General features: G+C 40.2%; 1 long non-coding RNA gene across 1 annotated transcript; it reads left to right on the top strand.

The window, feature by feature from the left end:
* Positions 1 to 9,242: 9,242 nt before the first annotated feature.
* On the top strand, positions 9,243 to 11,320 carry LOC124863583. Its single transcript, XR_007037162.1, has 3 exons — positions 9,243 to 9,971; positions 10,055 to 10,112; positions 10,478 to 11,320. It is a non-coding gene; the product is annotated as an uncharacterized LOC124863583 (long non-coding RNA).
* Positions 11,321 to 12,130: the final 810 nt, after the last annotated feature.

The raw sequence follows: 12,130 nt of genomic DNA, 5'->3' as shown, positions 1-12,130 counted from the left end.
GTGTTGTTGTTGTTGGTTTTTATTTTTGTTTTATTTTTGTTTTCCACTTTTATGTAACTTTTAGACCCCTCATCAGCAGAAGGGAGAGGGAGAAATGCTGCATGGATTTCTGCAGGAGTTGGTCCAAAAGTGAAACGAGCCAGCAATGGAGAGGGCATCTATCAAAAATACCTCCTGAATGCGCCACTATTACAACCAGCACCACCTCCTCATCCTCCACAGAAGTCCGGTGAGAGCGAGGAAGAGGAAAGGCTGGCAGGCTGGCGGAGGAGAATCGTGCCAAGTCCCTTAATGTTCCCTAGCAGTAGCACCAGGAGCTCCGGGGAGGACAGCCCGGCGTGCGGCAGTGCGCCGCGGTTCACCGGGCCAAAGTGGCACTGCTGGGAGGAGTCGATGTTTCTTTCTTAATTTTTGCAGCATCTGTTCATTATCCGGAATGCCTAAAAACGAGAGAGAGGAGAGGCTCATCCTGAGTAGCCCTTTGAAACACACACTCTCATAAACATACAACATTTTTGTGAGTTGCGCCATAAATATGCATATTCCGCTCTAACGCTGTGTTTTACATGAGCTCAAGCGTTGAAAGAAGCGGGTGTTGCATCCTCAGCATTCGACTGTTGACATGTTCTAACCTTGCAACAAATGAGTCTGGTGGCACACATGCAAAGACCAATTACCACAAAAAAACAACGACTAAACATAAAAAAGAAATCACCAGGTGAGCGTCAAAATTGCTAAAGCTCTGAAAAGATCAAAGATATGATTTATTTGAATAAAAACAAGTAGGCTACCAGAGCGTTTCACCTATTTACATGACAAAATCTCCGAATTATTTATTGTCAAAAACTGTTCGTAATCATAATGCGGTTACATGAAGAAATAGTTTAATAAATACTTAGACTAGACACTTGCACAAACATCTAAACAATTGTAAGTGCTCATTCTAATTTCACTTAATTGAGAAGTGTTAAATTTACATACAATTAGGTTTAAGGAAAATATAAAAACAAATAAAAAACTTCCAGTGACACTCCGTGCTCCACTCAGGATGAAAAGTGAGTGAATGAATCTCGCTGTTTAAATTATCATGTTCATGCCCACTCATTTTCTCACTCAACTTGGTAAGAAGGGGGAAAAAATCAGGAGTGTTTGTCCGACATAACAGTCAAAAGTGCGATTATCAAAATGTCACAAGTACTATGGTGTGAATTCCAATTAACGTCGAGTTAAAATAATAACGGAATGTTATTTTTCTTCAAAAATCAGAGAAAAGTGTGGAAAATGTGATTATTCAGTGCAGTGAAGCGGAATGTAATCTGGTCAGGAGATGGTGAGCATTTTCAATCTGTCAGGGACAAAACGAGATGGCCGCAGCTTAAACTTGCCACTCCATCGCAGATAACTCGTGTATTCAAATATTTCATATTCTGAAGGAGAAACACATGTAACAAGGTAGATTGTTAACTTCTCTGGCACCTGCAAAACAGATAGCAAAATGCGCCACATGTGCAAAGAGGAAACTTAACGTGCGCACTTTGGCCAACATCCTTAACAGTGTCAGGCAAGGGAAGCAGTCCATTCACGGGAAATTCCACAACATCTGTTTGGTGTCACGCAATAAGGGCGCGGTCGAGTGTAAAGGCGGGCCAGCTGAACTACAGCTGGAGGATTCGCCAGGGGCCTGGCTCCTGGTGAAGAGGGGGAGGAAGAGGAAGAAGAGCAGGAGGTCGCGCGCAAAGAGAGCTGAGAGAGAGGTGGAGATTCGGGTGAGCGCCAGGTAGGTTTGAGGCCCTTTGGAGAGTGGCCAGGTAGGTTTGTGTGGTTCCAGATGTTCAGGAAGAGAACCTTCGCGACAGCTCCTCATCATCCTCCTGGAAGTCCAGATGCGCTGTGCACCGGAGGGTCCGGAGATGGGGTGTGTCTTGCCCGCTGTTTAGGAGGTTAAATATAAATGCAACTGGATCAGATATGGAGGATGAAGGGGTGGGGGGCATTACTGGTCTGCACAGATGGCACGGGTACGCGCGTTTCTAGGCGTGCAAGCCTTTGTGTTATGATAGGGTCGCACGATGCCCTGGTCACATGGGCAGCAGTAATTGGCCTCCATATTGACCAGTTTGCGGCGCTTCGGGGCGGGCAGTCTCCCAGCTGGACCTGTCAGATGGTATCGCATCCACCTCACTGATTACTCCTCCTCAGACGACCTCCGAACCTCTTCCCCATTTCCCTCTTTCATCTTGCTTCTCCATTCATTCATCCCTCCATCTCCGTTACCTTTAATCTTGCGCTGCCCGCCTCCTCTGCCATCACACGCATCTTCATTTCAGACCTCCTTTAAACTTTTACCAAGAAGTTTGCAGAGGCGGCACCAAGGGGGGGTCAGAGACGTAGCTACTCCTATAACTTTGACTATAACCAACCAGTCGTATATTTATTTGTTTATAATTGATTAATTAATTATCTCATACTTATTCACACACACCAAAATGATTTGTTTTTGGTTTTTACTGTATGACTTAAATCAAACATTTTGGGCCCCTGTAACAATGGTCTCAATAGTTTGCTGGGAGTTCGAACTAGACTATTCCTCCCCACAGAACTGGTGATATTTGAGTCAGGTTTGAGCCGCTTTGCTAGCACACACCCTCGCAATTGAAGCCACTGCAGAACACTTATTTATTTATACCCTTAAGTCACTTTGTAATGAAACTGGTGGTATTCTTAGTGTCATTATCTGTTTGGGCCCCAGCTTTAAATTCTTGGGTAATGCCTTGGTATCTTATTGCAATAATTCAGCATAATGTTCTTTCCACATAATGCCATTTTCCTAGTTCTCCGTGCAACAAAACACCTACACAATATGATGTTGCCACCCCATACTTCACAGTTAGGATGGTCTTCCCAGGCTTGCAAGTTTCCTTTATTCTCAAAATGTAAAAATGATCATTGTGGTGAAACACTTCATCAGATCCCAGGACATGTCTCTGAAAATTAAGCTTTTTGTCTCCAAGTGCATTCCCAAATTGTAATCTGACTTTTTAATATTAGACATTAACATTCACATTGGAATTTGCCAATGTTATTCATTTTTTTACATATTTATCTGTCCTATAAGTAAAACTGGGCCAGTGTTAATAACCGCTGTTTATTTCCATCTTGTTGCTGTTTGTTTATGTGTTTCTGGAGGGGGAGGGGAGGAGGTTGGCCATGTGGTTTTTGTTGGGGCATGTGGCAGTGATAGTGATGCAGTGCAGGATTGTAGTGCTAAAGCAGAGAAGCTATGACAGCAGTGTGGATCTTTTCTCACGGCCCCGAAAGGGTAGGGAAATATATGTAATTTATATAAATTATATTGGTCAATATTGGTTAATATCAGTTAAAGGCCATAACAGCAATGTTAATGTCGGATATCAATATTGGCCCAAAGTTTTCATATCGGTTTGCATCCCAAACGTCTTCCTGGCTAAATGGCCTTTTCAGATCATGTCAGTTACGGAACTCGTTCACTTTGGATAATGACAGTCTCGCTGACCTTCTTCTGCCAGCATCTTCATAAGGTTTTTTGCTTTTGTTTTGGGGTTGATACATGGATTACACAACTAAATACGTGAATCTCTGGGAACAGAAAAAAAACTCCCTCATGGATGGCTGATGGCTGGATATTCCCATGGTGTACATGTGCATAATTGCTCGAACAGATGACTATAGCATCTTCAGGCAACTGGAAACTGTACCTAAGTATGAACCAGACTTCTTGAGGCCCACAAATCTCTGCCTGATGCTTCTGCTGATTTATTTTGATTTTCCCATGATGTCACAAGATAAAGCAGTAATTTGATGCTTGAAATGCATCCAAATGTGGGCCTCAGTTTAACTTAAATCTTGTGAAATCAAAAACTTAAAAAGCTAAAACAATCATCACCTTCCTTCTTACTTGTGTAAAAGCAAAGTCATCCTAGTTAAGTTCTAAAACATATTACCTGGAGGCACCCAAGGAACTCTGCACCCAGAGTAACCAACTAGTTGTATTTTTTCAGTGGAAACAAATCTTTAATTCCAGTCTGCTTTTATTTTATTATATAAATTACTTCAATTATTGTCAAAATTATGTTTTAACAATTCCGTAAATAAAAATCGACCAAAAGCCGCAATCTGACTTGCTGTTTTGCACTCGGAATTTACATTCATCTTTTGTGTGGGAGCTAAAATTAAAAGCTATATTTAAAACTAAAGGTCGTAAAGACTTGGCTTGCAAAACACTTCTGGAATCAGAGTTAAAATAGGTAGCCATGCTGGAATGTTTTGAAAACACAAACTGGCTTTAATTTAGTCAATCAGTAAGAAAAAAGGCACCATCTGCGATTTTTAGAAACATGGTTTATTTAATTGCTGAACAATTTGATTTGAATTATTTCCATCCATACATAGGAAGATTTGGACAGTTTAAAGTGTGTTTTTGCAGCAAAAACGTGGCATGAGGCCCTAAAGAGATTTTAATCTCAAGCCCCCTTACCTACATGACCAAATGAATTAAACTGAATGGGCTATTTCTCTAACTTGCTTATTTGTCCTTGCAGTCAAAACATACAGTGTTTCAGTACAGACTCAAAAAAGCTGAAAATGAGGGCCCATGTTCAACTGGTTGTACTGCAGAAATTGTTTAACTTTTGGGAAATAATCAAAAATTCTTTAAAACAAATGACTCCAAAAACAGTCGAGTTACTTTAAAAAAACGACTAAACCTGACAACAAGCAAGAACTAAACAGGTTCTGAGATTTACTGTGCATTTGATTCATCTCGGAAATCACAACTCAGGCATGAGAATGAGAAATGAGAATGGGAATGAGAAAGGCGTGAGAATGTCAAACTGGAGTACAGCAAGTAAGAGGAGCATTGGGATTTGTTAACTACTACTGTAGTGCTAAGTACTACTGACAATACACGACAATAACAATTTATTTCTCTCCATGTTATATATTCAGACTCTACAGGAACATGTTTACATATCGTATCGTTGGTTTAATGAGATACAAACTGTCAGAAGTTTTATATGCATAGCAGTCATATTGGATATCAAACCAAGAGCTGCTGGACAACAATCGACTTCTCAGTTGGAACTGTGATTTTTCTGGACCTTCTTGTTGTATTTTAAATTCGACTCTTGGAAAATTTGACTTGGAGCAGCACACCAATACACTGTATGACAAATCAAGGCCTCTTGGGGGCATCCTGCTGGCCTATGGCCCTTATGCAGGAACTTAGTTTGCTTATGCCTATGGCCTACTCCATTTGCAACAGATCCCTGCATGTCTAAGTGACTTTTATACCCTGGTATCACCATCCCACCCTGAGCAGTGATGGTGTGTGTGCGTGATTTGTTGTGAGATGCCCGGCTGTGAGGACTTTGCACTAAAGAAAGGATTTTCATCCCATTCTTGGCAGGGGAGGGTCTCTGGGTAGGTAGAGAACAATCGTCTCTCCTTCACTGCTGTCAGCCAGAAAACACAGAGAGCTGGCACACGCTCAGTGAGAAAAAAAGGAGCTGGAGTGACAACAGGGATGGACACACACAAACACACACACACACACACACACACACACACACACACACACACACACACACACCATCACACACACTAGTACACTCAAGCTCTACCCTTGCTCATAAAATGGGTCCTGATGATACCGCCGGGGATTGTGGATGACAGGCTGGTTCCGTGATGTGGATGAAAGGGCCTCCATGAAAATAGCCTGTAAAATGACCACAGTGTCAGCCTGCTGTCAGACTAACAGATATACTCACCAACAGAGAGAGCGGGAGAGAGGAAATAGAGATGGAAATAAGAAAGAAGAACATAATCTGCCATGCATGAACTTCTGCTGGAGAGCACTCACTGGGGATTACATGTTTAAAAGGTCCTATGCTCCCTCATTTGGTCAAGGGTTTTCAGCTCTTTTTCTTCTCACATGCAGGAGTGTAACATGCATGTGTCTCTTTATGCATCAACAGAAAAAACAAGGAGGAGGAGGAGGATGAAGTGTGTTTGACTGTGAGGAGGAGGAGGAGAATGGGAGAAGGAGGAGGAGATGGGCATGCTGAAATTCTGTGACATCTGTTCATTACAACTAGAGTGTATTTATTTTTATACAGCCAGCCACAAGAAGAGAGCTCGACTGGCACCGCTGGTTAATGTACCAGCCTGCTAATACGGCAGGGCAAATTAAATATTAACAGAGGAGACAGAGAGGATGAGGAGAGAAGTGAGGACAAATGAGGAGAATGAGGGGGAAATGATAAGATAATATGTGACAAAAATGCACCTCTGCACACCCAGCGTCTCCATAAAAGTCCCCATTCTTCTCATTAAGAAGATATGCACCATCAAAACACATCACCAAGGAAAGGCTTGGAATAAAAAACACTACAGCTTAAACATTTCTGCTGATGTGATTCTGCAGTGAGAAAATAGGAACAAAAAATTGGTTCAGATCAGTAGTGATGGGAAAATGCTTTCTTTCAAACAGCATGAATAAATATCAAATAATATTTAATTTTTTCACACATAATTTTGTGAATTTAGCAACTAACATGCAGCTAAATGCCTTGTGTCCTTTTTGTACAATTTTAAACCTCTCCAAATATGCATACACTGCATAACCTGTTTCAAATGAGCCAGACCTGCCTTTAACACAGAAAATATAAGGTTAATCAATATTTTCCAATGAAATCTTGAAGAAGTATCGCTGGAATGAGTTAATTTACAGGACTGTGCAAGAGTATTGATACGTCTTGAATTAATTCACATTTTATTTTGATACAATCACAAACAGCAATGTATTTTATTGGGATTTTATCTGACAGACCAACACAAAGTAGTGCATAACTGTAATTGTATTAATCCTCCTTTGCCCAGACCCGCTTAAATAAAACTGAGTGCAACTAATTGCCTTCAGACGTCACCTAATTAGTAAAAAAAATAATAATAGTCTACCTTTGTATGTTATTTTATCTCAGTGTACATCCAGCTGTTCTGTGAAGGCCTTTGTTTGTTCAAAAACGTCAGTGAACAAACATTGTGTCCCTTGGTCATGAAGACCAAGGGACACAACAGACAGGTTAGGAATAAAGTTGTGGAGACCTTTACATCAGGGTAAGGTTATAAAATGATATCCCAAGGTTGGCTGACTGACTGGGCAAAGAAAGCATTAATTAGAGAAGCAGCCAAAGGCCTGTGGAAGAGCAACAGATCAACAGCTCAGTTGTGAGAATCTGTTCAAAGGACAACTAATAATTGCGCACTTTATGCCATTGAAAGAAAGTCATAAGAAGTCCAAATTACAGTTTGCCAAAGGTCATGTAAGGGCTACAACAAAAATGTGGAAGAAGGAGACCAAAATTCAACTGGTTGACCCACAAATGTGTGGCCTATAATTACCACTGTCCATCACCCTGGACAGGTTCCCTTCTATTAAACATGGTGGTGGCAGCATCATGATATGGAAACACATTTCTCAAGCAGGGGAAGGAAGACTGATCAAAGCTAATGGGAAGATGGATTGAACTAAAAACAGGGCAATATTAGAAGAAAATCTGTAAGAGGTGGCAAATTTCTTGAGTAGATAGATCAAAGAGAACATGTTGGAACAGCCCAAAAGTTCAGAACCAAATCCAATTGTAAACACATGGCAAAATCTGAAAAGTGATGTCCTCCATCCAGCCTTACAAAGCTTGAGTTATTTTGCAAAAAAGAATGGGCAAAAATTTCAGTCTCTGGGTGTGTAGAGCTAGAGCCAAAATACTTTCTGCTGTCACCTTAAATAAGGGTAGTTCTACAAAGTATTGGCACAATGTGGCTTAATATACACGTGAACGCAACAGTTTTCAGATTTTTATTTTTCAAACCTTTAAAAGCTATGCACTTCACAAACATCACACAAATTTTGTGTTGGACCATCACAGTTTGTAGTTATAACAAGGCAAAATATGTAAACAATTTCCATGGTACGAATACTTTTGCTAGGTACTGCATAGGTGTATCTGAATCCCCGTTCATATCTATGGGCAGTAAATACCTGCAGGAGTAGTAATGATGCTTACTGCTCATCTTTGTCCTGCTGCCGCAACACTTGATGAAGAGCATGGAGGGCAGCCTCTAATCATCCATCAAGGCCTTTGCATCAACAAGCCCTTTGCTCTGCCTCTCCCCTCCCACTACCCGTTAACTGCCCCCACTTCCACCTCTGCCCGGGCCCCTCTCTCTGTCATGCTCCCTGGGGACGGCCTGCTCTGGAATGCCGCTCATGGGGAAGAATCTCGCTGCAGGCGGGCAATATGTCACATGTGTCTCAGAGATGGAGACAGGGAGGCAAACAGAGGTGTGACAGGTTTGTGCTAATTTTTTTTACAAGGCAGCAGCAGGTTGACTGTGTCTGTGCCTGCATGTGTGTGTGTGTGCGTGTGCGTGTGTGTGTGTGTGTGTGTGTGTGTGTGTGTAAAATATTCCCGGATTGAAGGTTTAAGAGGTGCAGATTAACAGGCTCAGGACAGAGAGCCTCCCTCAAAGCTAAAGGGGAATTAGGATGGCATTAACATCCCTTCTGCCCCGGCACATTAGCCTTTCATTATCGTGTGGTTGCACAATCCGTACCAGGCAATTCCCACATTCATGACAATGTTGACATGTTTGGAAGCTTTGTTATTCATATGCCATTATCAGAGGTATACTCTAATAATCAGGCAATTCCACATCGGCTGTAGTTGTATATTTCGATCTTAAAAACCTTTGCTGTAATTATGGTTTGGTGCTACTTGAAAATTGTGACCCAGTGCAGTAAAATGTAAGCATTCACATAAAAAATACAGGATTTCTCTGTGCCATCAATATAACTGTCCTTGTATTCCAACTCATATTAGTCTGGGTAAGCTAGGGCTGGATTAGAGATAGAGAGCCTGTGACTGAAATGGAAAAATTGAGTGGGCATGAAATATATTGGAGGTGTTTATTTTTCAGCATTGGCTTTACAGCACAGCCTCATAATTATTCAAATTTCTGCTGTATTAAGCTAAGAAATTATTCTTAATTCCTATGTGTCTTTACTTTTCAATATTATTCATCTAAAGGCTGAATTCAATACCAAATAGAAAACTAATGAACAATTATCCATTTTTTATTTAAACAAGTTTATTTCCATCATTTCAAAATATAACATTCTGCAAAATAGCAAAAAAGATCCAAAATGCAATGCCCCATACATTGGGTGCCAATAATGGATTAGGATATGTCATTATAGAAAATTCAAAGCATGGCCAGCTATTCTCCTAAATCAGCTGCAGTCCTTTCTTTGTTTGACATCTTTAACATTTCATCACAGTAATTACAAATTTTCAGCATTTGACTGACAGTCAAAATCAAGACAAAGCTAGCCAGATTCAGAAAAAAAAGCTAAATATTGAATTTGACATCTGTGGTCAGTTAATTTGTGGTCTCCTGTGCATGTGTGATACAAAAAGACAAGTACTGAATCATAATCTTTTCTCTCCAAAAACATCTTCAGCAGATGCAGATGAACCAGATATTTACATATGTTGTATCAAAGAAAAGTTTATTTCCCTGCGTGATGTTTTTCTGTTTTCTGTTTGCATGAATGGACTTTTCTTCCACTGTCTAAAGATGTGCATGCTTTGCTAACTGGTTACTCTAAACTAGCCTTGGGTGGGACTGGGTGTGTAGATGGCTGTATGTTTCATGTATCTCTGTATTGCCCCTTTGATAGAATGGAAACTTTTCCAGGTTTTTAAAAAAAAAAAGCAAAAGTTCATGAAGTCAGAGTCCGGGACCTTTTTTCTTGGTCAGTTGGCTTAATTTTTTGTTTCATTCCCAGCCATGCTTCTAGTTGCCACAGCAGCCAGCTCACTAACCTACCTGGGTCTAAACTACAGACAGACACAGCTGGAGTACCCAGTGCGGAGGTAAGAAGCACAGTTTTGATAAATTTCTGAAGAATATTCAGAGAATTAGACCCAGGAAGTTTTTATGTTCTATTTTCACATAGTAATAGATTCCCTGGCCCGGAGTGATGTCCATGTACAGGATGCAGGATTCGGAGTTTAGTAAGTATGTATTGGGGAAAACAAATTGGGAGCAGCATTTAAAATTGGCAGATGAGCTTTCCTATTTGCAATTTAACCTGCTATGTTGTAGATCTCAGCACCGTATGAAATACTTGTAATCTGTTATCTGGAGATAAAAATTGGTTCACCTTTAAGGAGCAAAGGTTTGATTGCAAAGAGCAATAATGGGAAAAAAGGGATTTAGACATCTTAAAATAAACATGGAAGTTGCTGCATTAATATTGAGAAGAAAGAGCAAACATCCAGCATCTAATGTAGAATATTAGACTCTAATTTGTTAAGGTGCTTTAGACTCTTAACAGCTAACTTTTTGCTGTTTTCTGTTTGCCTGCATGTGACAAAAGAGATGTGAAGACGTGGATTGACACACCATGTCTTCCTCCAGAGTCTCCCTCCTCAGCATCACCAGATTAATGGATTAGCAGGCAAGGCGAGCACTAAAGCTGGCTAATTCTCACCCAAGCACATAGAGCTAAAGCTACTCAGAGCCCCGCAGAGCCCCTCTCTGCTCAGAGCAGCTGTGTGGTGGAAGGAAGGACGGAGCTTCTTCCCTTCAACGAGCCTCTGGGAAAAAACTGTGGAATCACAGCATCACCTAATGAGTTTTTAACTAATGATTTTTAGTATGCCATAGCCTACTGTTCATACAAAACACAACATTTGTGTGTTAGGTTTAAAAACTAATGTACAGACTTGTTTTTTGAATACGTTGATTTTTAAATCTTACGATGTTTTCGGTTTAGTAATGTCCTGTGCTTTACTAATCATGCAACATTTCTTTCTAATCAATCATATATGGAGTTAACCTATAACAACTGCGATGATTTAAAAAAAAATAAGATTTGGGTGCTCAATGTTTATTTTCTCTCATCCATGCAGGATCAGATTTATATTTACAAGGCCAAATATATCAATACATTTCAATAACACCTTTAATAGGTAGTGCTAACAGTTCCAGATTGTTTTATCCTTTAACCCCTAACAAGACCTGTATCCCTTTCCGTAGTCAACCTGCATGACTACCATTGGTAGAATATTTCTGGCAGCAATAAATGATATGTTTGACATAAATTATTTAATTGACCAATACTCAGTGGATCACTGTTATCCAAGATGTTCAAAAACCTAAGAAGAAGAAATTCAGATTTAAAAAAGATAAGAAAATCTTTTGAAGCCATTTATTATCAAAAGACCAGCCAGGGATTGGTGTAGCTAATTAGCAAATTATTATGTACTCTTTTTGCAGAACATTATATCTACTTTAAGACTTAACAGCACCCCTAAACTCAGCCCCCCACACCAGTTTTACCTTGACATTTGACAATCAGTTCATAGCATATAACACTCAAAGACCAAGCAAGCCAACAAAACAAAATGGTCTCTTCAAGGTTTGCAATAAAACCAACTAAAAGTATCCAATTTAGGTTCAAAGGCAATTTTTCAGATTTTTTACATGTTGGATTTTAACAAATTACTCTTATGGATTTTTAATTACTACCTTTAAATTTGGTCGGCAAATTAAGGCATCGGGGATCCAAAGGTTGAAAATTGTGCTTTACATGTGGGAACATGTCTGGAGCCCAAACTTTGCCTTCTTGCCATGACACACAAAAATTAGACCTTCCAGATTACTTAGAAATAAAGATGCACATCCATACCACAACAATACTGCATGGTTATATTCTGAGATCAGTCAAGTCCCAGCCCCTGAGAACTGTCATCTGATGGCCTTGCAATATTACCTGTATGGGATATGTGTCCTGAATGACAGTTAAACCAACCAACCAACCACACTGTTTCTCTAAGTGGGTGGGCTTTGCAACCATAAACTTTCTGACAAGCTGTGCCCAATATAGGGACCACCAATCAGAGCTCAGTCTGTGTGTTTTAATTGTAGAGTTGACTTCACTTAGAAACTGAGAGGCTGTTAATATACTATACCATTCTTAATGTGAAGTCCATCCATCCATTTTCTATACCCGCTTTTTCTATACAGG

Source organism: Girardinichthys multiradiatus, chromosome X, assembly GCF_021462225.1.
Source record: "Girardinichthys multiradiatus isolate DD_20200921_A chromosome X, DD_fGirMul_XY1, whole genome shotgun sequence".
NCBI classification, from domain to species: domain Eukaryota; kingdom Metazoa; phylum Chordata; class Actinopteri; order Cyprinodontiformes; family Goodeidae; genus Girardinichthys; species Girardinichthys multiradiatus.
The sequence above is the reverse complement of the archived record's forward strand: the minus strand, read 5'-3'. Positions and strand labels throughout refer to the sequence as shown.